The 22481-nt window shown below is 39.0% G+C and overlaps 1 protein-coding gene across 1 annotated transcript in view; it reads right to left on the bottom strand.

The window, feature by feature from the left end:
* Positions 1-4361, bottom strand: part of LOC132707336 (low-density lipoprotein receptor class A domain-containing protein 4-like) — a 115670-nt gene extending 111309 nt beyond the window's left edge. Inside the window, exon 1 of the mRNA XM_060679147.1 lies at positions 3923-4361. The gene's annotated coding sequence lies outside the window, so the exon portion shown is untranslated. The remainder of the gene's footprint in view (positions 1-3922) is intronic.
* Positions 4362-22481: the final 18120 nt, after the last annotated feature.

The following is a 22481-nucleotide window of genomic DNA, read 5'->3' as shown; positions in this document are numbered from 1 at the left end:
TAAAATTAAACTAAAAAATTATTTTATATGTATATTAAATTATTTATTATTATTTATATATTAAATTAAAATTAAACTAAAAAAGTGTTTGCATAGTATTGGGTTCTTCGCCCATGGACATTGAAAATATATACGTACGCCGCGAAAACCCCCTGGAAAAACGGAGGGAAGATTATTTTCAGAAGTTACGAAGGTGGACTCACAGTTATTTGCGGATATCCATTACACGTTGTTTATAATGTCACAGGTCTCTTCTAGGTAATATAAAAATACTGCAAAAGGGCACATTTTCAAGGGCACCGATACAATATACCGGGTGGTTCGTTTATTATAGGAAGAACCGGTCAAAAATATCAAGAAAACTAAATAGTATATTATCTATGCATTATGCTTGTATTTTCATAAGCACAGAACAACTTGTTTGAAATAGAACGCCCTCTATATTAAGAAATACGCTATACCTAGTTATTTAAATTTGTTTAATTTATATAAATATCGAGATATACTAAAAGTGTGTTAAATAAGTAGAATACTTCAATATTTAAAAATTTTAAAAACTTAAAAACTCACAGGACGTCAAAATAATGACGTTTCTGCAGTACTCAATTGTTTTTTTTTTCTGGGGCATTTGAAAGAAAAATATATTTGAACGACATTTTTTCATTTATATTTTTAATGTTTAATGACCAAAGTAGACCTAAAGCAGTCGGGGAAATAGACAGTCGCCACACAGAATTATATGTGAATTATGTCTAGAATGTTCGGAGGAATTCAAAAAAGCCGTAATATACAGGGTTTAAAATTTGTAAGGTGTTGCTTGCCCCGCAAATATAAGTTTATCCAAACAACTTTTGCCTTAAAACTTGTTTTCCATCATTCACATGCAGGTTCTGTGAGGAGATATCAGCGCACCCGGTACATTTTATATTCGACCGCTGGCCCGAAAGTTTGCTTCGTTCGTTAAAAAGAAGAGCTTATAATTGTCTGTTTTTTTTCCACCATCTGAGGATGAAGCGGGTCTACTCTGTTACGATACCGGGGCGACTATACCCGGATGAGCCGCCGCAGCACGGTTTCCATTATAAAAACTAACGATTGAGTGTGACAGCGTCTAAAAAGCGACACGGAAGCGACGACAGACCAAACGTTGTGAGAACTGGTGTTTGGTGTTAATAAATGGCGCTTTTTTGTGGGAACGACCGATAATGCTTCGCACGTTGTTCTGACGCAGACGATCGAGCATCTTCGAGTGGAATCGAGATTATGAACTCACTACATCAATCTGTTGCGTCATCTCGCGTTTTAAGATATCCACGTTATTCTCGAAATTCACCTTGCTTAACCCTCACATTAAACAAAAAAATCGAAAAGCAACAATTGATAAAGACGATATATTTTCCTTCTTATTATATCCTGATCACTATTTTCTATGTGGTGATTTTGAAAATTCATTTTCTTCACTATCAGCAATATCCCCTAATGACGTTGTTGTAAGTTTTTGTAAGTAGACAGGTTTCTTTTAAAGCTTCCTCTACTGATTAAAGTTTCAGAAGAACCTCCAAGTGACATTAATTTTGTTTGTGTTTGTCAGATGGTTATCTGGCCACAACGTATTTCTAAAAAAGAGGAAGTGGTTACAGAACGCCGATTTTCCAACTCGCACTCACTTCAATTCAGTTTTTAAACTTTTTCAAAGGCAAAGGCAATAAAATTAAGCGAGAAAAACTCAATGAGTATATAAAAAACTAGAAGGAATATCGACGGAAAATAGATTTCAAGGCTGGAAATGGTTTATTATTATTATATATTATATGTCTTTAATTTTTGATATTTAACGCCACTAAAAGACCTTCGTCCACTCAGTGGGTGCCCAAACACGTCGGTAAATGAAAGAAACATCAAATTAATGTGAGCCTGATGATAGGTACAGTATAGTACAAGTTCGTGACATGCTGCGTAATTGTTTTGCATTTGCAAGAACAGCAACTCACTAGATCTGATACATGTAGTCAGTTTCAAGAGCTGCCATGGTGATGAATGACTGACTAAACTAAACTCAACTAAAAAAAAATATCCTAAAACCAAAAGTTAATCCAAAGATTGGGTCAAACTAAAAGTTTCGTTTATTTAAACCATGGATCGCGAAGGGATTATTTTTAGGCCTTATCAGGACCACTGAGACAGGTCAAAAAACTGGTCGCAAGCGCACCGCCTTATGGGATGTTCGATTTGAAAGTTTAATGAGTTTAATTGAGTCGAAAAACAATTTTACAGGACTTTGCATAAATCCTTGCAATATACAGGGTGTGCGTGAAAATAATGGAACTTAATTTATGCTATTTTTTATTCAGGGCGTTGGACTTAATTTTATAAAAGTTTTATATTTATAAATATCCCAGTATTTTACACATCCTGTCGAAACTTAATATACAAGCTGATCTAAATTAAGTGCTCACCATTGTTAACTTTGTTATGAGCAGAGATACAAAGTCGGTTAAATTAGCTAGTGGCGCTTTGAGCGTAAATAAGAAACTAGAAAAAACAAGTAGATAGAAATCAAGTGGGGTTATACCTATATATACAATCCATTTTGTGTGCCTCGGAAGTTATAAGCTGTGTATTTATGAGATGATTTTTGAGTTTGAAAAATTTAAAAGCTGGTTTAAAAACAAATTAGTTCCAAACATTCTTCCTAATAGCGTCATTGTAATGGACAATGCAAGTTATCACAGAAGACAGTTGACTAAAACCCCTTCCTCATGTGACACAAAAGCAACAATCCAAAACTACATGTATAATAACGACATTTATTTTCACGAAGATTATACCAAAAAGCAATTAATTGAAGATTGAACCTACAAAAGGAAAAATCTAAGGCTTCCCATTGAACATGTTTGGCACCAACTGAAATCTGCCATTCGTCGTAACAATGTTTTTCCCCGTGTTAACTCCAATGTCCTCAAACTTATAGAAACCGAAGTTTTTAACATCCCTCCACAAAGTTAGGCAAATTCTGTTAAATATATAGAAAAAGCAGAACAATCGTATATCCATATTGCAAATAACTAGAACAGGCGATGATAGCGACAGTGATAGTGATATATTATGTGAATAATTTTAAGTAATTTAAGCAGGTAATAAAATAATTTGTAATTTTATTTTAGATTTAAACATAAATAAATAAATATTGTTTAGTATCTTTCCTAACAAAACCCGAAATAATTAAATTCTAAACAAAGTACAGACCTGTTCGGCCATATTTCATTCTTACAGCTTGCCCGAGTCTTTCCTTAATTCGTATCAGATAGTCACTTTCTTACATCTATGAACAGACTTTAGATAAATTCCTATGACTGTCCTGGAATGTTTAAGGGTAAGGGTCCGCTCGGCAGTGTGTTCTAAAACGGGCTGCGGTTTTGGAGTAATAGGCAAAGTTAATGACGCGGTCGGTTGTAAAAGCGCTACAATCCTGGTCGAAGTATACTTATTTCGGCGCTTGCGCGCGAAAACTACACGCCCGACGCCCGCGGCGGCGACTTGGCAACGGCGCGCGCGCGTTTCAACGTCGACAACGTCGCGACCGTAAAACGGCCGTCGTTCGCGATATTTTTAACCAGAAAATTATTACGGGTGCGTTGCCAAATCGCCAAAACTATGGCCGGGCGGTAAGCGCGGCGCGTACGCATAATTTTTTTTTCCCAGACCCGCTTTCCGTTTTTTTTTGTTTTCAATAAAATCGATTTCCCCAGGTCATCGATTGGAAACTAAATCAATTGCGGGTCGGCGGTGGGGGGTGGAATTTGGCGACTCGCGAGTCGGCCTATTAAAAGGCGCGAAGAAACGGCGCGTGCCTCGCGTTTTGAGGTTAAGTTCGGCGTTTCATTTTTTTTCTCCGTCAAGGTCGCGTGCGTACGGTACGTACATTATTCGTCCGCTGCGGCGGCGGTGGCGGCGGCGGCTGCTGCTGCTGCTGGAAATCTCGCTCTCTCGCTCTCCCTTCCTCTATTGCCCCCGACGACGACGGTGCCGATAAGAGAGAGACGTGTCAACGCACCAACACAACAACAACAACAACAACAACAGCAGCGTCAACGGGGGGGCAGCTGCGGCATGATTCGCAGCGGTAGTTATCGTGCCCCCAGGAAGTCGTTGCACTCGCTGGCGGCGCGTCACGCCAAAGCTTCACGAATCGGGATATACGCGTTTTCGGGGACGCCGGCGTTTACGAAAGAAACATGGCGGCCGTCATCGTCGTCGTGGTCGTCGTCGCCGTCGGCCTTTTATCACACTGCTGAGCTCTGCTGTGTGTCTGTGCGTCGTCGATGCGCGATTCCGTCGCTTTCTGATGACCGGCGCGAACTGGTCGGCCTGCGGTGTTGGCCAGGACGGCGCGCTCGACCCGCTACGAACGGGCCAGACGGATATCCGAACGTAGATCGGCAAAGTTCGCCCTCCGAGCCGCGTAGAGAGAGAGAAATCGGCGGAAGCGCGACGTTGCCGCGTTGGGCGCGCTGACGCCGACGATCGGGGAGTTGCGACGTTGCAAAGCGAAATGACGCCCGCGGGGCGTCAGGGAAGGGAATCCAATCCAAAGGCGTACGCCTAAGTATCAACCACGTCTTGCGAGTCCCGGGGCTACGCCCCCGAATCTGTCGGTGGTACTCTGGGCGAAGTGGTATACTAGCACCAGAAATATAGTGCTTTTACAACCCACCCCGCGATTAACTTTGCCTACTGACCGTCCTAGGAATTTATCTACCTACACTAACAAGCGTGATATAAGTATGTTTTCAATCTTATCTATTTCCTACAAATTAATTAAATTAAAAATTAACCCTATACACCCTATTTTTTGCACAAATTTAAAAATTTTCCAACCCAAAACTTAAAATTTGCCTTTTAATTAAAAAAAAAATCGCAATATAAACTTTAAATTTAAGATAATAATTTAAATTGATAATTTTGTATAATTTTTATCCTCATATACATTATTTATTATATAATAAATTTTATGTTATTTAAAGTAGTTTTATTTAATATTCAAAATATTAAATATAATAATAGTAAAGTATCATTCACTTAAAAAATCGTCACTCCGCCACTAATCGTTCTCGATAAATATTTTCTTCTTTTATTACTCGTTTTTCACTGTTAGACCAGCTTTGTACCGATATTTTAGCTACTTTTTACCGAATTACGTTTTAACTCAACTTAAGTATTCAATGATACGTAATATCAAGATTTAATGTAAGTTTTGTTATGCTATCGAATCGAAAGATGTTTTTTCGTGTAGCTCTCTTCAAAATATAAATCAATTTCGCACAGAAATTCTTTAATTTCTTCTTTATTTGAAGAAGTATTTGGCGATAGTTTTGGCAACAGTGTTTTTTTAATCAGTCCTCAAATTTTTCAAAGAAACTTCCACAGGCTACTGTAATACTTTTGACAAGACTTCTGGAGCCCTCCTGCGTCTGTTTTTGCTGAGTCGAACTTGCTGACGTTTCGCCTTACCTCTGCTCTTCTTGTAAGAAATGAGCCTGATCCGACGCCGGTATCTTTTTTTGCGATTTTCGACTGTTATTTGGACCTTGCTATGAAACTCGATAAGTGTCCGAAATTTGAAGCATTCGATTTCATTTCATGACGGAACTTATTGAAAATGGAGGGGCTGGGGGGTCGGGAAGTATTAAAAAAAAATAAAATCGCGTGTGCGAGGGTCTACAAAAAAGACTATTTTTTAAAAACCGTTTACAAGACCGAACAAATTCTTCAATCAGAAGACACAGAGGATACGGCTTCATAAACTTTTATTCGTGACAATTTTTCAAAAATATACAGGGTGTGCCGCAAATTAAAAAAATTGGCAATAATTTAAAATCTGAGTTTTAGATGTGAGTTTCATTTACATGACGACATATAAATAGCTAAAACTATTGTATTTGAGTTTTTTACGGACGGAACCTATTGAAGTATTCTAAAAAAATCCCGAATGTAGGGGTCTACAAAAAACATCATTTTTCAAAACCTGTTTACGAGACCAAAAAAATTCTTGAATCAGAAGAATTAGAAGATACAGCCCTATAAACTATTATTCGTGACAATTTTTCAAAAATATACAGGGTGCGCCGCAAATTAAAAAAAAAACTGAAAAATTATTATAGAAAAATGGTTATAACTGAAAGACTATGATTCAGATCTCACTTTCTTTTATATTGTGATATAGTCCGCATAGATAGCAAAATCTTTTGTATTTGAGAGTAAAAAAATCTAAAAGACGTAGAAAATTGTTTTTTTACAGAGTAAATTATAAGCCATAAATCAAAAATCGGGGAAAATATGGCCAATTGCTTCAAGAGCTACAATTTTTGTATTTGCGGTTTTCGCCTATCATATACGATGCTCGGGATATTTGAAAAAATCCATATTGAAATCGCTATTTCTTGGGCTGTCCAGACGCCATGACGTCATTGATTATTACTGCCCACTGCATGGTTTCAGAAAAAACTTATTTTCTCGAAGACTATTTACTATTTTCAAAAAATTCTTGACAAGCGGAAAATCCAGGGCTATAACCTCTAGTTCGAATAATGATTGTATCATATACGGGGTGTGTCGTTTATGGGCGAAAAATCTAAATTATCCTAAAAATTTCCGTTTTTGTGGCTAAATTATTGGCGATAAGTGAAAAACCGTTAAAGAGGGGATCATTTTTATTTGAACAGTATCGTAAACCGTGTCGTGAGAGCTTCAGGTTTCGTCAATTATACAGGGCGCGAGATTTTGATATTTACCTATGTTTGCTGTAACTTTGAAGTTCGACGAGATATGAAGGACATTTACATCGATTTTGGGAAAATTCCATAGTGGGGAGTACGATAGAAAAACAACCACACGAAATCGCGAAGTTCTTACCTTTTATAATAAAAAGCTGCTTCGCGCTACGAACTTGCCCCGCCCAGTGACGATTTTTCGAAAGCAATCTTGTTTATTACGCTTAGCCTGTGGCAACCCGTTGCAACCCTGCGTGCTTGAGACTCATGACCATACTCGAGACACAAGAGAATCTTAATATTTAGAAAGATCAAATAGACAACGTACTTTTTGAACTTGAGCTTGGCGAAAATATTTGGGGACACGCTTAGGTTTCGAGCACCTAATATCGTGCTCAGGCTCAGGGGCGTGTAAAGCATTGTATCGGAAACTTTTGCGTGGTTAGGGCGCGTGGTTAGGGCGCGTGTTTAGGACCTTGGACTGGCAAAACCAACCAAACTGAAATTTCTCTTTGGGGACGACATGTTTAAGTCCGCCCGAAACTGGTCGAACGAGGAAGAAATTAGGCGCCATCGCAGAGTAAGTCGAGGCGCGATCAAAAATGGCGATTGTTTGTTTTTTTTTTCTATCGAACTCGTCGAACGACCACTCGGTTATGGTTTTTGCGGCAATTGCGAGCGGATTAAGAGGCGTTTTCCGCCGGCGGGGCCGGAAAACCGTAACCCAACGTTGATTAGGCTACGTTCGCGACGTTTCGAGTTCGTGTAATCCGGTTACGATGGAAATGCCGATTCCGGAACGATAGCAATTACTCATCCGTTTCGGGCGCCATTAACGCCGCGTTCTGTCTGATTCTTTTGATGGATCGACTGCTCCGAATGCGACTTATTCAAAAATTATAATAATAATAATATTAAATTGCCTATATTGTTGTATATTGTTTTAAAAAAAAATTGCACTGAACAACGGCTACAATCCGTCCATTATCGATAAAATTATAAACAAAAAACAAATCCAGACAACAGTAAACTCTATTTGTCCGAAACCTAATACAGAACATGAACAATTTAAAACAATTACATACATAGGAGAACCCAGTGAAAAAGTTTCAAAACAAGTAAAAGCCACCTCAGTTCAATATCTTGTATGAAAATATACAGTTGAGAAGAGGCACCTTTCAAAATAGATATATGTTTAACAATACAACAATATAGTGTGTTACCAAAGCTAGGGACCTTGGAATCATTTTTCACAGTAAACTGACCTTTTTGGATCAGCTGGAGGATATTGTTAACAAGGGCATGCGAGGTCTGGGTTTTATTACCCGTGATAGTACACTGCTCTCATCCGACTATTTGAAAGCCCTTTATTGCTCCTTAGTTAGATCTACACTGGAGTATGCATCAGTAGTGTGGTCTTCACATTGCAGATGTCACATTGATAGATTGGAGACTGTTCAGAGGGTATGTCTGAGGTCCCTAGCATATAGAGCTGGTATAAATATATACAATAACATTCACATTAATTATGTTCTGGTATGTGAGCCTTTTGAGATAGATGGTCTGGAAATTAGAAGAGCTTGCTCCGATATCTTGACGTTATATAAAATGTTGAACAGTGTATATAACTATCCGGCTCTCCTCCAGTCTATTGATTTTAACGTCTATCAAAGGCGTCAGAGCTCCCCAATGTTTTGTATTCCATTTCGTCACGGCAACTATGGCTATTTTTCTCATTTAACTTCAACTTTGAGGTTATTTGACAGTTGCTCTCTTCATCCCTTTGCTGGCGGTCTTCGACTATTTAAGACAAAATTAAAACAGGTGGTTGATTGTAGTTGTAACTAGTGTGATACTGTTTGTTTACTGTACTGTTTTTATATGCTTGCTATCTAAGTTATTGTTTAGTCATGTTGCTATTTATATTATATTTATATTGTTACCTTTTCTTTGTAAAATAAATAAACATACGATTGCTCCCAAAACCGTGCGGTTAAATCCCGGAAATGCTCGAAGTGGCTCGCATCCGTGGGAAACAAAGCTGACGTGGTAAAGTGACGCTTCCCGCACCCTAGATCGATGTGTAATTAGGCATTTTGCGGACAGGAGTAGAACAAGGAATTTAATTGAATGTGATTTTACCGAATTACAACAGCGTTATAAGAAAATGATCTGCGGAACAAAGATGAACGATATCGTGGCAGTGAGAGTCTAATCTTTTCTGATATTCCTTTCACGAATGTGAATGCTGGCGTTCTAGTTCAACAACTTCGTGCTTGACTACACCCGACTCCGTCATGGATGAGCGCCGTCGCCTAGTATATAAACCTTGTAGCCTTAGAATTAAGTTTAGTTTACACTTGATAACGGGTAGTGATACAACTGTCCGAAACGTTGTGTAAGTTAAAAATAAAGACAATGGAAGTTCGACATCTTTTTATTTTTTCTATTTATTATTGAAATTCTTGCTTTATATCGGCTCTGTTTATTTTTCTGGGAAATTCGGCAACGTCGCGCGCGTCGCGATCCGCCCGGCATTGTTGTCGTATTTTTAAGTCGTCATTTTTCACAACCCTGCTCCGACGCTGACGGGAGTATTTATTTACCCCAGGACCGCGTGAAAATGATGTTGAAAAATCGCCGGCGGCGGTTTTATCTCCGCCGTCCCTCCGTTCTTGTTTTCGTTAATCTCTAGGACCGAGTTGTTCGCTTCGGTATCTAAAAATGTCAACAGTCTACTACCGTAATGGCTTGTTTATTGTATACGCGAGCAAACAATCGGAGAACGCGGCCCGTCTGACGTGCTCGGTCCTCACGCTTGCCAAAAGTATTTTGACGCTAGACAACCCGCTGACGTAATGTTCGTTCCGCCGTTCTGAGGTCACTTCCAGGACTCTACGCCTTAACCCATATTATCCCAAGCATAAAAAAAATTAAAAAAAACACTTTTTTGCTCTAAAAATTATTTATTTTGTTTCGCTTACATTACATGTGTCAAAAAAAAACTCGAAACATACAAAAAATTGCTGATGCGCAAACGAACCACTGGAAAAAAAACAATAAATAATGTTTTGGTTAGTTAAATATACAAAAAAAAGTTCAAATTCGACAGAAAACAAATAAAAATAGATTGTTTTCCAAATAGCACCCGATTTGCTACAAAAAAACCGCCACTGCTAACACCCGGTTTCATTTTTGGTGGTATTTTACAAAGCATGAAGTATGTGAATGGACATTACACTTATTACAAACGTAAATTGTGTGGCTATGGCAGATTTTTATTAACATGAACATGAGATGACCTTTATTATCATCTATGGCAAGATTTCTTTGAGTAATTGTTTTATCAGTTTTTAAAAGTCGCAAAGGAATGTAACATGTAAAATCTACCTGGGAAATTTTTTGTTCATTGACAATATTATATAATTTCCGTGCATTTACTAATAATCTATCCAGTGAGTTGCAAAATAAAGGCCACCGCCATTTTTTTCCAAGTGCCTGGCACCTGATGGTTCGGGTGGTCGAGGTCAGTGAAGCATACGGACTTTCTCTGAACTTTAAGAAAACAAAATATATGGTTGTGTCAAAAACCAACAACCATGTTGGTCAACTCTATAAATAACCAGCATATAGAGCGAGTTTAGACTTGTGTTTATCTCGGAACCAAGATAAGTGAAACGTGGGATCACTCTCTGGAGATCAAATGCAGAATAGAGAAGGCCAGAGCCGCATTTCTGAAAATGGCAAAACAATTTAAATGCCATGATCTATCACTGCCAACTAAGATCAGACTATTGAGGTGCTATGTCTTTCCAGTGCTACTCTACGGGGTGGAATCCTGGACTTCTAACTGAAGCTGCCTGTACAAGAATCGAGTTATTTGAGATGTGGTTATATCGACGCATTTTAAGAATCCCATGGATCGACCATATAAACAATCTTAGGGTCCTAGAAAGAATGGGTAAAGAGAAGAAGCTGTTTCTCTTAATAAAAACACGCAAGCTTGAATATCTGGGACACATAATGAGGAACAGCGAGCGGTATGACTTGTTGCAGCTGATTCTGCAGGGCAAGGTGGAAGGCAGAAGGAGGCCCGGTAGGCGAAGGATATCGTGGTTGAGGAACTTGCGTACATGGTTCAATACAACAACAGTAGACCTTTTTCGTGCAGCAGTTGACAAAGTACGCATTGCCATGATGATCGCCAACATTCGTAACGGATAGGCACCACAAGAAGAAGAAGATAGACTTAACAAAAATGATAGTACAAATCCAAAATATTTTTTTTTTTGATGTGATACATTTGTTGACTTTTGAAGTCATATGTAAGATCTTTCCTTTACACATAAATTAGCGATTTCTGCGGTTTTATGTCCCTTAGTAGTGATAGTAATAAAATTTCTACATGGATGTGCAAAAATATTTCTTGGATGTGAGAAAAAAAAATCATAGTTGGTGCATTAACGCACCACTGGGACAAAGCCCTAAGCGCAAAGCGTGTAAATCCTCAAGGCGTCGAAATATGGGCTTAGGCTTGCAAATTTCCACGACATGCGTCGCTTAACTTGGGACGTTCAGTTTTTCTGCGCAGCGTGTTTAAAGTAACTCATAGAGATGCCCAAAAATCTGCTTAGAGTGGGAAAGGGTTTGTGCTTGACTAGCGAAAGAAAACAGAGCGTTAAGCATCGAATCGCCCTAGAAACGCATCCTAACTAAAACGGGCTTACGGTAGGCCTGTGCTTGATGTATTTGCGTAAACTTCGAGACGTTTGAGGTATTTCCAGAATAAAACGAATCTCTAAGCGTAGAGAACGGTGTATTCTTGCAAATGTTTCAAAACCTGAATGTTGCGGATTAAGCAGACTCTGTTTGGACCAGACTTAACCGCCATCACGCCAAACTTCAAGCTTCTGAAGTTCTTAAGTACAAACTTAATCTGATTCTTGGCAATCAGGGCGAGCCCTTAAGATCTGCTTTAAACACTTTCACAAGTCATAATCCTAATTAGTTCAAATAGAATTATAAACGTGTCTAGAGTCGGAAAGATTTATGCTTATTAAGCGGGAAAAAAAAGTCTTAGACCTGTGCTTGACCTGTTCACGGAACCTTAGAAGCCTTGAGCGTGGGAACCATGGAGAACGGTGTACTCTTTGAAAAATTTGAAAACTTCAATATAGCGGTTTAAGCAGACTCAGGTTGGACCAGACTTAAACGCCATCATCTTAAGCACGCTTGCAAACACAAAATAAGATTCACGGCACACTTTAAGTTGAAGTTATTAAGCACAAACTTAAGCTCTAAGCATATCATTGACAATTAAGCCAAGCCCTGAAGATCAGCTTTAAGCACTCTCACAAGTCCTAATCACTTTAGTTCAATTAGAATACGAAGCTATTCAGCGCAAGCTGCTTAAAAAAACTTGTGCTTATGCCTTACGCCTTGGGCGTACTGCTTAGCACTTGTGCGTGTGCTTAAACCAGGTTTTAGTAGAACCGAAGCAAAAAATAATACACGGAATCGTGCTTAAAGTCTTACGCCTTGAGGTCAGGATCTTCGCATTGTAACAGCAGCACGTCTAGCAAACGTGAAGTTGTTAAAACGGCGTTCTAGCATACGGCTGGTGAATGGGGGGGGGGGGGGTTACTTTAGGGCAGTTTTAACGACGGGTTGTTTCCATTATGCCGCTGCAAAATTTCAATATAACTTTTCGACACTTCGTCGGCATAAAGCTTGTCGCGAGGGAGAGAGGAAGAGAGACGCTCGTTTTATAGGCAGTTCTTCCGTCGCGGCGGCGGGTTGTCGCTTCATTTTTGTAAGATAACATTTTAGTCGCAAAGTAAAATTCAATTTCGTCATAAAAATCCCCCCTCTTCTGCCCGCCCACCTTATAACGGTCGCGCGCCTGTTTTTATGACCCGCGGGGACGTCGAAACCGTAATAAAGGTTCGGCAACGTATAAGCGGATGAGAAATATCAATTAAAGTTCGTACTGCCTTTTTTCTGTCGTCGTCGCGCCGGAGTTGAGTGTCCATTACGTGCGGCCGTTCGATTTTAATACGCCGGAAAATTAACGTCGAAGCGTCTAGATCGCTAAATTGCTTATTATATATCGGTCCTGTTCTTGCACCCGCATCGCTTCGACTTACCACTTCGTTACTTACGACGTTTAAGGCCTCTTTTCAGCACGCTTTTCTCTTGGAACCTTCCCTAAGCAGACGCGCCTAAGCACGGTTCTTTGCGCATCAAGCGTAGACGTAGCTCAAGCCTTCGTTAGCTTGTCATGGCTAGAATATCTAATCTTCAAGTAGTTTTTTTTTCATATTTTTTTCTTAGAACCTGTCTTAAGCACGCACACCAGTCTTAAGCACGATCGGGTGCTAATCAGAAGCCTTTCAATTTCCAGAAGAAGTTGAATAGCCCAATCCCAATCCTGAGCTTCACTTGGGGCGGTTTTAAGCACACTTTTCTCTCAGGTTCTGCATTAAGTACGTGCGTATGTAATGAGCACGGGCCTATGCTCACAAAATGCACCAAATGACGACTGATACTTGATTAAGACTTGCGCTAATGCTTAAAGGCTTTAAGACACTGTGTTTGCTTGCAGATTGCTTAAGGCGCATCAATCGGAAAATAAAAAATGTGATTAATGCGCGACTTCAATTATGAAGCTTGAAGGCTTCCGTTGCGGCTTCAGCGAATCTGGTTCGCAAATTTTCGTTGAGATTAAGGCCGCTTTTCAGCACGCTTTTCTCTTGGAACCTTCCCTAAGCAGACGCGCCTAAGCATAGTTCTTTGCGCTCAAGCCTTCGTTAGCTTGTCATGGCTAGAATATCTTAAGCTTCACGTAGTTTTTTTCATATTTTTATCTTAGAAAGTGCCGCAAACACGCACTCCAGTCTTAAACACGATCGGGTGCTAATCAGAAGCCTTTCAATTTCCAGAAGAAGTTGAATAGCCCAATCCCAATGCTGAGCTTCACTTGGGGCGGTTTTAAGCACACTTTTCTCTCAGGTTCTGCATTAAGTACGTGCGTATGTAATGAGCACGGGCCTATGCTCACAAAATGCACCAAATGAATACTGATACTTGATTAAGACTTGCGCTAATGCTTAAAGGCTTTAAGACACTGTGCTTGCTGGCAGATTGCTTAATGCGCGGCTTTAATTATGAAGCGTGAGGCTTAAGGGAATCTAGTTCGCAATTTTTGACAATGCTTCTGAAATCATGCTAACTGAACCATCGATTTCATTGTATGCGACAAATATAAAAACTTGTTTAAGACTTGCCAGTGGACTTCAAACTGATGGTAAGTCGACGCCCTAAACTTTTCCCCCGGAATACACTCTATCGGAGGACGAAACGTCGGCCGCTGTATTCGATCCGGCCGCGTGACGTAACGTCTAGACGAACACGCCCCCCTCCGGGCACCCCGCGCCGCCCCCGTCACCGCGACGTGGCCGCCCATCGCGACGACGCCGCCGACGTCCGTCCGCTGCCCGCCATGATGATTAACGCCGGCGGCGCGTCGTTTTCCGGGTTATAGGTCGGCGGGGGTGGGACCCGGGCGAAACCGCCCCGATCCCAAAAAAAAATTATTGATTTTTTCCGATTTCGCGTTGCATTAAAACCGGCTCCCTGTGTTACCGGTTTTCGTACGCTCGAGATTCGGAAAACGGAGACGAATGCATGAATCTGCGGATTCCTGCTGGCCGTGCATCATCATCATCATCATCTGCTACGGCAATGTCGTGCACGGCTGATGCACCGACGGGTCCCGGCGACCTGTAGGGCATCGGTCTGGCTGTGTAGAACCCTTTCCCTTCGATATGTCCGCCCGGGGAACGCGATTCTCGACTTTCGTTACGAAAATCTTAACATCGGCTTCAAATTTTTGAGGTAAACCTTTCCTAATACCAGTAAAACAATGTTTTCGAAAATAAAAAAAAAACGGACCTTTGATTTTGGTTTTGGCTTCAAATTTTCAACGCTGTCCGAAATTTTGAAGATAAACCTGTCCTAATGCTGATAAAAACATGTTTCTGAAAATTAAAAAAATCGGATTTTGTTTTTTTTAATTTAATTTTAATTTTTTCTTTAACCAAAAGATTTTAAGATCGGTTTTAAATTTTCAACGCAGTCGCAAATTATGGAGATAAATCTATCCTAATAATGGAAAAAAAAATTCCCCAAAATTAAAAAAACGGACCTTTTTGATTTCTTCTTTATCCAAAAAATTTTTAGATCGACTTCATATTTTCAACCCAGATAAGAAGATTAAAAAATCGGATCCTTAATTTTTATTTTTTTTTTATCAAAAAATATTAAGCTCGGCTTCAAATTTTAATTCCCAACAAAATTTCATAAATTTTTGGACATGAATAAAATTGGGAAAATGCGACTAGTAATAAATGTTTCAAACAATAGGAAAATCGGATCTTCAATTTTTAAGTTTTTTCTTTATTTAAAAAATTTCAAAATTAGCATCAAATTATTAAAATCTTAAGGCTAGTTTGAAATTGTGATCCCTAACCAAGGTTAATGAAATTTTGGTGATAAAGCTATACCCTTAAAACTCATAAAAGCTTTTTCCACAATTGTGAATTTTGGTTTGTCCGTTACTCTAAAATCCATAATGTCGGTTTCAAAATTCAATCGCCAAGCGAATTTAAGGAAATTTTGATAATAAACCTGACTCTGGCCTGCGAAAAGTGGTTTCCAAAAATCAAGAACACCGAAAAGTTATACACCCATACTATTTTCAACAACTTTGTTTTATAAAACGACCTTCAAAAATTTTATATTTTATTACATCTAATGCTGTCCTCCACCACATTGTCAAGAACATTAACCAGTTTTTGCTGCAATTAAAAATGTTGGCCCAGTACTGCGGGGTCCATGGCAGACTGTCTAGCGTAGGCTGCTGATAAACATAAGGACGATAACACCGCTTCATAAACCTGATTTGATCTCCTTTCTTTAAATACGCTTCTCCCGTTTAAATTAAGTTCCACTTTCTTCGAAAATTGATATTCGGTTTAGTTACGTTCCAACTTTTTTAAATTCGACTTCAGCTCGTTTTAAAGCGCTTCAACTTGTTTAAATCGGCTTCAAATGTTGAAAATCCGCCCGTCCCCTCGGCGCCGCCCCCGTCACGTCGTTATCCTTATCTCTCGAACGCTTCGGAAATGCCTCGGGGGACGTCTAGACGCCCAATATATCCGAAGGACTTAAAAATCGACGACGCGTCTAACCTCGACGGGTGTAAAAACGACCGCCGCCTCCGTCGCCGTTATAGCTTCTCGGGCCTCAAGTAGATAAGAACACTGTCAACACGTATACCGGTGCATATATGTATATGCATAAACCAACAACGCGTCTGTCTCTTCAGTGCGCGCTGATTGTGTTTGTCTTCGTAGTTGGCCGTGCCTCTCGATTCGTTCGCAAACACGGTCGCGTCGTCGGTTTTAGACGCTCCGGAACGCGGCTCCAACAATGCCCGTTTGTTTGCCAGGATGCACCGGGTTCGCAGGGGCGTAGCCGCCGCGTTTAAAACCTCCTTCCGTTTAGTCTCGTCGATCAAATTTTTGTTTACGCCGGAGAGAGCCGATTTCGGTACGCTTAAAAGTGACTTCAGATTGTTTAAATCGACTTTTAAACATTCTTCAAATTTTTGTTTACGCCTACGTCGCTTTTGACCCTTTTCCAAATCGCTCTGATTAGCAATTGCGTTGTTTAATCGAAGATGACCGCTTTCGGTACGCTTAAAAGTGACTTCAGAGTGTTTAAAAACAGGCTTTAAATTTTGGTTTATGCCTACGTCGCTTCTGAACCATCTCCAAGTCGTTTTGATTAGCAATTTCGTTGTTTGATCAGTGAGGGCAGATTTCGGCCCGCTTAAAAGTGACTTCAGATTGTTTAAATCCACTTTTAAACAGGCTTTAAATTTTCATTTACGCCTACGTCGTTTCTGAACCATCTCCAAGTGGTTTTGATTAGCAATTGCGGTGTTTGATCAGAGAGGACCGTTTTCGTGACTTCAGATTATTTAAATGAACTGTTAAACGCGCTGCAAATTTTTGTGTACGAATACATCGCTTTTAAACCATCTCCAAGTCGTGCTGGTTAGTAATTGCGTTGTTTGATCGGAGAAGGCCGCTTTCGGCTCACTTAAAAGTGACTTAAAACTAGTTCTGAAATGGCCTTGCAGTTGAAAATATTGCTTCAGGTTTAAATGTTGATAAATTCCTATTTAAAGCTCAGCTCTTTTTTTAAATTGCTGCGATTTGTTTGGAAAGTAGTTGTACTGAGCCGTTAGGTGATAAAAATGAGTATGTCAACTTTGAATGAGTTTTGAAATTGCCTCGCAGTTAAAGATATTGCGTCAGATTTTATTTTTTGTTAAATTCGTAGAAAAACTTGAGCGATTATTTTAAAATTGCTTCGGATTATATGGAAAGTTTTTTTGCTGAGTCGGCCGGTGATAAAAATTATTATTTCAACATTGAGTGAGTTCTGAAATTGCTTTGCAGTTAAAGATATTGCGTCAGATTTTATTTTTTGTTAAGTTCGTATAAAAACCTTAGCGATTATTTTAAAATTGCTTCAGATTATATGGAAAGTTTTTTGCTGAGTCGGCTGGTGATACAAATTATTATTTCAACATTGAGTGAGTTATGAAATTGCCTTGCAGCTAAAGATATTGCGACAGATTTTATTTTTTGTTAAATTCGTAGAAAAACCTGAGCGATTATTTTAAAATTGATTCGGATTATATGGAAAGTTTTTTTGCTGAGTCGGCCGGTGATAAAAATTATTATTTCAACATTGAGTGAGTTCTGAAATTGATTTGCAGTTAAAGATATTGCGTCAGATTTTATTTTTTGTTAAATTCGTAGAAAAACCTGAGCGATTATTTTAAAATTGCTTCAGATTATATGGAAAGTTTTTTGCTGAGTCGGCTGGTGATACAAATTATTATTTCAACATTGAGTGAGTTATGAAATTGCCTTGCAGCTAAAGATATTGCGACAGATTTTATTTTTTGTTAAATTCGTAGAAAAACCTGAGCGATTATTTTAAAATTGATTCGGATTATATGGAAAGTTTTTTTGCTGAGTCGGCCGGTGATAAAAATTATTATTTCAACATTGAGTGAGTTCTGAAATTGCTTTGCAGTTAAAGATATTGCGACAGATTTTATTTTTTGTTAAATTCGTAGAAAAACCTGAGCGATTATTTTAAAATTGATTCGGATTATACGGAAAGTTTTTTTGCTGAGTCGGCCGGTGATAAAAATTATTATTTCAACATTGAGTGAGTTCTGAAATTGATTTGCAGTTAAAAATATTGCGTCAGATTTTATTTTTTGTTAAATTCGTAGAAAAACCTGAGCGATTATTTTAAAATTGCTTCAGATTATATGGAAAGTTTTTTGCTGAGTCGGCTGGTGATACAAATTATTATTTCAACATTGAGTGAGTTATGAAATTGCCTTGCAGCTAAAGATATTGCGACAGATTTTATTTTTTGTTAAATTCGTAGAAAAACCTGAGCGATTATTTTAAAATTGATTCGGATTATATGGAAAGTTTTTTTGCTGAGTCGGCCGGTGATAAAAATTATTATTTCAACATTGAGTGAGTTCTGAAATTGCTTTGCAGTTAAAGATATTGCGTCAGATTTTATTTTTTGTTAAATTCGTAAAAAAACTTGAGCGATTATTTTAAAATTGCTTCGGATTATATGGAAAGTTTTTTTGCTGAGTCGGCCGGTGATAAAAATTATTATTTCAACATTGAGCGAGTTCCGAAATTGATTTGCAGTTAAAAATATTGCGTCAGATTTTATTTTTTGTTAAATTCGTAGAAAAACCTGAGCGATTATTTTAAAATTGCTTCAGATTATATGGAAAGTTTTTTGCTGAGTCGGCTGGTGTACAAATTATTATTTCAACATTGAGTGAGTTATGAAATTGCCTTGCAGCTAAAGATATTGCGACAGATTTTATTTTTTGTTAAATTCGTAGAAAAACCTGAGCGATTATTTTAAAATTGCTTCGGATTATATGGAAAGTTTTTTTGCTGAGTCGGCCGGTGATAAAACTTATTATTTCAACAATGAGCTAGTTCTGCAATTGCCTTGCAGTTAAAAATATTGCGTCAGATGTAAATCGCTTCGAATTTTATGGGAAGTTGTTTTACTGACTCGCTAGGTGATAAAAATGAGTATGTGAACTTTTAAATTGTCTTGTACTTGAAAATATTGGGGATAAATTTGTATTTCAACCTGTGCGATTAGTCTAAAATGACTTCAAATGAGATTGAAGGTTGTTTTGCTGTTATTTTGATATTATTTTTGATTTACACACTTAAAGCTTCTCGCTGCAGATAACATTGGAGCTGCTATTTAAAGCCCAAATTGGGAACAATTCCTCTCCTTGAAGTGCTGCAGTATTTGCGTCCGAAGCGTCAGCGGCTTAGAGACTGGCGACGGGTTTAAGATTTTAAAATCGAAGATCGAGCGTCTTTGGCGGTTTAACGGAAGCTTCTAACATTTGAAATTCAACTTTACCTCTCTGAATTATCGTCCCTCCACCGCATTAGGCGTGGAATAAAACACTGCTTGGAATTTACGAGCCTCTCAAAGTTCAATCGTTCGCGAACGAACGTCGTCTAGACGCTAGAAATTTTGCAGCGTGATCCAAAGCGGAAAAAAAGGCTTCTAGCCGATTTGCAAGTGAAATGACTGGCGTCTGTCTTGCTCCGAGAAAACTCCCGGAGATGTTTGTAAACGTCGGGAACCGAAAGACAATGAGGCCGAAATTCCTTCGTTGCTGAGACGCGTCGCTTAAAATCGGCTTCAATTATTTAATAGGCATTCAGTTTTCTTAGCGACGTTACGAACGAGTTTTGAAATATAAGAATGGCTTTAATTTTTTGAAAACTCTTACCTCTCCATCTCAGGATCGTGAAAAAGAAACGCATTAATTAATTAAATTCGTAATTTAATAGTGAGGTAAGACAATGCCTAGGCTAGCTCATTAACAACCGAGAAAAATTAATAAAGTAGGAAAAAAAAAAACTAAACCAAAGCCAAGTTGGAAGGCGGTGAAGGGCACCTCGGTCAGTCCCGGAAGGTGGTAGGTAGGCGCCACGTGATTCGAAAAAGGTAGACTTATCAACCCGAGGTTCCAACCCGTAAAGGAAATAAACAAGTGAATCACGAACAATAATTTATTTCCTTCAACCTGGTGGTAGGTGTGAGTGTCAAATCTCACCTTCAAGTTTTGGCGGTGCAAAAGAATGTAAGACACTATAATTTAAGGCTATAAGTTCCGCAAACCGTTCTTGAAGAGAACAGGCCACTTAAGCTACCCAAACCTTAAGATGTCCCGAACGTTACACAGCTGTCTGTCACTATCCCGGGAACCAAGCCAAGATGGAATGGTGGCTCAATGGGACAGCCGCAGGTGGGCAGTCTCAGTTAACCCAGCAAAGTCCGTCCGGAAAGCCGGCTGCTCGATAGGGGAAACTCCACAACTAAACATGTACCCAAGAGACAGCATACACTGCAAGACACCAAGCCTGGTCTGGTATTCCGGTGAAAGAAGAAACCACGTGGAAGGTTTGCGGGAAACGGAGCAACAATACGTACAATACTAATTAAAAAAAAAACCCTAAAATAAAATCGGCATAAATTGAGGAACACTGATTAGGTGGCGAAATGGTTCCAAAAGGTAACTTACCTCGATTCGAGGGTTTTCTGGAAATATGGGGCAATGACAATTCTTTTCAAAATCCCTCGTTGAGGAAGATTCCCATTCCAAACTCCAAATAGATCCAAAAGTATGGGAAATCATAAATTAGTGACCAATTTACATATCCCCCTCTTATTGGGGTAGCACTACCGGCTCAAAAAGAAATCGGTCACACAAAAGAAAATCCGCCACAACCCCAAGCTTCAAAAGCTAGCGTACAAAATGCCGGACGATTCAGACAACCAGTTTTATTAAAAGGCTAAACGGGCACAAAAAATTAGAGGGAAAACGCCACTCTTGCCAACCTAGTCGACGGTACGCCGCCAGTAGAATTTACAACCGAACTATATCTGTGGTGATGGCCGTATGGCCCGTGTCAAAGAATCGAGATTGCGTCAACGAGATCGAACTACCCGAACGCTATCTATGGTGGCGACCGGACGGCCAGTCACAGAAAATCGAGGAAGAATAGGTTAAGAAACAAAACAATGTTTACTAGGCTCTCCGAGGAATACCGAAGCAATGAAAAGCAAATGTGGTCCCTAGTCTCATAGGGTGACAGATGGTAATGGTTATGACTCCTTCTAATGCGCAACTAATACTCTGTTTTTTTTGCATTAGTATCTCTCAGTAAACCGGTGTCACTTAAGAGAAAACCAAGCGAACAAGGGGCCACGCACACAGCCGTTGCAGCATAAAATATTTATGGTTCGGCAACACAATCGGCCGGGGAGTACAAGTCCGAAACCGAGTCTACAAAAGAACATGTGTTCAAATCGCAAAATCGATATGAACCTAATAAACAAGAATTTTAATTCTTAAGAAGCACTCGCCAAACCGCAAAAGGTGAAGGAAATGGACAGTACAATTAATTCTACAAGGTACTAATAAAATAAACCCGTTACTTCGCAAATGTGCCAGCACTGGTACTTTAAAAATGCTAAATTTTACCATTGAAATATGAAACCGTCACAAAACTTAAAAATAAATTTGATTTCCAATTGATTATTTGTGGAGTCTTTGGTCGGGTTTATTTCAAAAATTTCATGCAATTCGCTTAGCGATTGAAATTTGAAGCCGCACCTAAGAATTTTTGCAAAGTAAAAACTCAAGACTAACGAATTGTTTGTTTTTTACTAGTGCTAGAGTAAAATTTTCTCACGAAATTTCATTAAATTCTTCTATGGACTGAAATTTGAAGCCGATCTTACGACTTTTAAAATAAAGAAGAAGCTTTTAACTTTTTAAATTTTCGTTAACTACCTTTATTAGTCCGTTGATTGCTAAAATTTTATTAAACTCGGCTGGGAAAGAAAAATTTAAGCCGCTTTTAATTATTTTTTAAATAAGTAAAAATCTTTTTAAAAAATTAATTTTGTAAACACATTTTACTAGGAACGATGCGGTTGACATTCCAAATTTTGAAATAGGCTTCATTTCTTTTTTTTTTTAGCTTTTTCTACGCTTCGAATAGGCATTCCTTCCACTGGTAAAATTGCATCCTGCCAACGTCGAAACGAACAACATCGATTGTTTTTGTGTATTAAAATCGACTTCAAATTCGCGAACATTCGTGTTTTTTTTAATCGGTTCGTTTGAGTTTCCCTTCAACTCCGACGGACCCGCGCGTACGCCAATGCGTATAGGAGGAGATTAGACTTAACGAGTTTGCCATTTGCGAGACACGGTAACTGCGAGCGAGGCGGCGTTGCTTTTTGGAGAATTTCTCGCTTATGTCCGTTTAATGTAGCCAGAACGAGATAGGGAGAGAGACGGGAAAGGTTATTATACCTCGACCGACGCCGCTCAAATACATCCTGTAACTGTCGGGTACACAATCAACGCCAATTTGGAATGGCCAAAAGGATCGCTTAACGATTCGAAACGGTCGACTACCATCAATTACCAGTACCGAGGATGTGCGATTAGTACCGCGACGAAACGTCGGTCCGCTT

The sequence above is a fragment of the Cylas formicarius genome, unplaced genomic scaffold, assembly GCF_029955315.1.
Source record: "Cylas formicarius isolate icCylForm1 unplaced genomic scaffold, icCylForm1.1 PGA_scaffold_9__14_contigs__length_23061073, whole genome shotgun sequence".
Lineage (NCBI taxonomy): Eukaryota > Metazoa > Arthropoda > Insecta > Coleoptera > Brentidae > Cylas > Cylas formicarius.
Note: the sequence above shows the minus strand (reverse complement) of the source record. Positions and strands in the feature narration are given on the sequence as shown.